Here is a 4,652-nt window from a genome sequence, read left to right on the forward strand (position 1 = left end):
TCACTTTGAGTGGGATTTTCCCGAAAGACACTGGGAGGCTCGGGATGTCACAGACTCTGTTATAAAAGGATTTTTAGGGAATTCCCTGGCAGTCCAGTGGTTAGGACTCTGGGCTTTCACTGCTGAGGGTGCGGGTTGGATCCCAGGTCGAGGAACTAAGATTCCACAAGTTGCGTAGTGTGGCCAAAAAAAAGAGATTTCTAGCTAGCGACTGCCACACCTACAGCGTCCTGCTGTATCCTTGCTGTGACCTTTCTCAAAACTTGGACAGAAAATATACAGTGTTCTAACCCAGCAAAGCAAGTTTGGGGTCATGAACAAGCTTATAGAAGCCTCTTGGGATTTCTGGTTCTGGTATGATGGATTGAGCCAACACAGAAAATACAGAAATACAAATACAGAAATACGAGATAAAACCTTCTAAGAAAAAAAGCTTAGGGGATTCCCTGATGGTCCACTGGTTAGGACTCTGCCAAGGACCTGGGTTGGATTCCTGGTTGGGGAACTAAAATCCCATAAGCCGCGTGGCAAGGCCAAAAATTAAAAATAAATAAATAAATGAATAGGAGATCTTGAAAAAAAAGAAAGAAGAAAAGCTTAAACACACAGCTGAGCTCAGTAGGAAGAAAGGCACATCTCCAGGTGTTGATGAAAGGGACCCTAAAACCAGCCCCAGGAATGAAGTGCTGCAGCTGCAGTGGCCCGAGGGGATGTGGCCAGGGAGCTGGCCCCAGAAGTTGGGGTGATAAACTGGAGTGGAGACTTCTCCCAGCCTGAGTCTGTCCTTCCAGTGAAAGAGAATGGTGGTGGTGGGGTGCTCTTCGGGAGCACAGGGGGAGGAGTTTCCTGAATGAGGTGGCATTTAAGCTGGTATCATTCATTCAGTCATCCATTCACCAAATAATTCTTAAGCGCGTGTTATTGTGCCAGGCACTACCCCAACTGCTGAGAATACAAAAGACCCAGCCACCGGCCTCACGGAATTTGCAATTGGCAGAGACAGACATTAAGTGAGCAATTACAACACGGAAGCTCTATGTACACATTTTAAAAAATAACAGTTTTTTTTTGTTTTTTTGGCTGCGAGGCATGTGGGATCTAAGCTCTCTGACCAGGGACTGAACCCGCACCCCCTGCATTGGAAGGCGAAGTCTTAACCAGTGGACTGCCAGGGAAGTCCCTAAAAAATAAGTTTTATTGAGGTGTAATTCACATACCATAAAATTCACCCTTTTAGAGTGGTTTTAGCATATTCATAGAGTTGTGCTTCCACCACCACTGTCTAGATCCAGAATGTTAGATTACCCCAAAAGGAAACCCCATACTCGTTAGCAATCACTCCACATTTTCCATCACCCCAGCTCCTGACTACCAGTAATCTAGTTTCTCTCTCTAGGGACTTGCCTACTCTAGATTTCATTTAAAAGGTGTGTTACATACATAAGCTTCAAGGATATATTGCACAACAGGGGGAATATAGCCAATATTTTATAATAACTATAAATTGTGAATCACTATGTTGCACACCTGTAACTTATTTAATATTGTACAGCAAATATACTTCAATTAAATAAATTAAAGTAATGACATAATATGTAGCCTTTTATGTTTGGGTCTGTCTTCTTTCATTTAGCATAATGTTTTCAAGATTCATCCATGTTATAGCATATATCAGTATTTCCTTCCTTTTTTTTTTTGCCACGCTGTGTGGCTTGAGGTATCTCAGTTCCCCAACCAGGGATTGAACCGGGGCCATGGCAGTGAAAGCCCAGAATCCTAATCACTAGGCCACCAGGGAACTCCTCATTTCATTCCTTTTTATGGCTGAATAATAATACTCCATTGTATGCATATACTACATTTTGTTTATCCATTTATCAGTTGATGGGCATTTTTGACTATTATGAATAATGCTATGATGAACACTCATGTACAAGTTTTTGTGTGGACGCATGTTTTCAGTTCTCTTGGGAATATAGCCAGGAGTGGAATTGCTGGGCCATAGAGTAACTATGTTTAACATTTTGAGAAATTGCCAACCTGTTTTCGGAGGGGCTGCACCATTTTACATTGCTACCAGCAATGTATGAAGTTTCCATCTATGTACAAGTTTTTTTTGTTTGTTTGTTTGTTTTGGCCGCCCTGCGCGGCTTGCGGGATTTGAGTTCCCCGACCAGGGATGGAACCAGGGCCCTCGGCAGTGAAAGCTCAGAGTCCTAACCACTGGACTTCCAGGGAATTCCCTATGTACAAGTTTTGAAGTTCACATTCTTGGATTGGCACAAAGTGACCTCCCAGAGTTGTGCCCACCAAGCACAGAAGGCCTCAGCTGCCTCTTGGCACTACAGAAAGGTTGATAAACCGCTTTACGGAGCAGAAGAGCTTCTTCTGGACAGAGACAAGGGCTGTTCCCTGTGAGCCCCCAACGGTGACAACCTCCCCCAGCATCCTCCCACAGCAGCTTCCTCCTGCTGGGTCTGCCCACCTACCCCTTCCTGCTTCTGGGAACAGCACTTTCTTGTTTTTAGGAGAACTGGTTTTGCATAGACTCTCTTGTAGGTCTGGGGGGCGGCTGCCGTCTCCAGCACTCTTTCTTTTCTAGCTACAGGGCTCATGAGTGACCTGAGGCTGGTCGAGCTGTCTGAATTCTTCATCAGGATTTTAAAAATTGGATTTAAGGGAGGAGAGGCAGTCCCTTACAGGCAGGAGAAAACAAAGATGCAAATGGAGGAACTATGGGACCACTTTTCCTTCTATAGGCAAAAAACTGGCCTGAGAGAACAAAATTGACACGGAGGTAGGAAGTGGACAGAGAGAGTCTTGGGGGGGTTTGAATCCCTGGCCTAGTGAGCCGGATTAGTACAATAGAAGTGGGAAAGCCTTCAAGGAGAAAGAGGTATCTAAAATGTGGGTAAGTAGGAGTTTGAAAGCTCCAAGGTGAAGGTAGTAGAACGTGTATGAGGAGTTCAAAGAAGTCTCTTCAGTTGTTCAGCAAAAAACACCATTAAGAAGGAGAAAGGGCACTTTTTCCGGTAAGCGGCCTGAGGTGACCTCTAAAAATGGTGTGCTATTCACTTGACCCAGAAAACCCCACAAAATCATGCAAATTAAGAAGTTCAGATCTTTGTGTTCACTTTAAGAACATTCATGAAACTGCCCAGGCCATTAAGGGTATGCATATCCAAAAAGCCACCAAGTATCTGAAGGATGTCACTTTAAAGAAGCAATGTGTGCCATTCCATCGTTACAGTGGTGGAGTTGGTTGGTGTGCCCAGGCCAAACAGTGGGGCTGGACGCAGGGTCGGTGACCCAAAAAGAGTGCTAAATTTTTACTGCACAGGCTCTAAACTGCAGAGACTAATGCTGAACTCAAGGGCTTAGATGTAGATTCTCTGGTCATTGAGAACATCCAGCTGAACAAAGCCCCCAAGATGCGACATAGAACTTACAGAGTTCACGGTCGGATCAAACCATATATGAGCTCTCCCTGCCACACTGAGATGATCCTTACTAAAAAAAACCAGATTGTTCCTAAACCAGAAGAGGACGTTGCACAGAAGCAAAAGATATCCCAGAAGAAGTGGAAGAAACAGAAACTTATGGTCCAGGAATAAATGTCACAAAAAAATAAAAGCAAATAAAAGTTAAAAAAAAAAGGGGGAAACAGCAAGCCAAAGTATAGGAGAAGGTGGGACTTCCCTGGTGGACCAGTGGGAAGACTGCGCTCCCAATGCAGGGGGCCCGGGTTTGATCCCTGGTTGGGGAACTAGATCCTGCATGCATGCCACAACTAAGAGTTCGCATACTGCAACTAAAGAGTCCACATGCTTCAACTAAGTCTGCATGCCGCAGTGAAGATCCTGCCTGCCACAGCTAGGACCCGGCACAGCCTAAATAAATATTTTTTTAAAAAAAGCATAGAAGATATCTGCAATACATATACTGACAAAGATTTGTATCCAGAATATATAAAGACTTTCTTTCTACAAACCAATAAGAAAAAGACGACCCATTTTTTAAAGTGCGAAAAAGGCTTAAGTAGGCACTTCACAAAAGAGAACATCTAAGTAGTCAAAAAGCATACGAAAGGAGCTCAGATTCGTTGGTCTTCAGGGAAAAGCAATTTTAAAACCACCACGGTCCCTCTAGAGAGCTACCAAATTTTCTAAAACGGAAAGCACTGACCTTGCCAAGGATTGGTGAGGATGTGGGGTACCCAGAACTCTCATACTTTGCTAATGGGAGCTTAAATTGGTACAACTCCTTTGGAAGACTGTTTGGTAGTTAGTGTGGTGGCCCTGGTGGTACACCAGTCAGTCTCCCTTCAAGAGAGTCTGCTGCAAAGAGGCTAGCGGCCAGTAGCCTCCAGTGGCTGGCTACACCTTTGGATGGATCACAACATTCATGCTGAGGCCATGCTCTCCCCAGGCTGCTCCCAGCCCATGACTGTGCCTGGCAGGGCTACTAGATAGGGGGTTACTCCTGCCTTGCTCCCTGTCAGCCTGGCTGAGACTGCAGAGCTTTCATAGTGGTCAGACCTGCTTTGTGATCTGGAGGTTCTCCATGCCTGTTCTTGTTCCCTGTCTCCTTTATCCGTCACAGGAATTGCCCCCTGTCAATCTCTTACACATCTGATTTCACTTTGGCATCTT

General features: G+C 44.8%; 1 pseudogene; it reads left to right on the forward strand.

The window, feature by feature from the left end:
• The first annotated feature begins 3,059 nt into the window (after nt 1-3,059).
• On the forward strand, nt 3,060-3,614 carry LOC114894838 (annotated as a pseudogene).
• The last annotated feature ends 1,038 nt before the right edge of the window (nt 3,615-4,652 follow it).

Source organism: Monodon monoceros, unplaced genomic scaffold, assembly GCF_005190385.1.
Source record: "Monodon monoceros isolate NGI ecotype Baffin Bay Population unplaced genomic scaffold, NGI_Narwhal_1 Super_Scaffold_13, whole genome shotgun sequence".
Classification (NCBI taxonomy): domain Eukaryota; kingdom Metazoa; phylum Chordata; class Mammalia; order Artiodactyla; family Monodontidae; genus Monodon; species Monodon monoceros.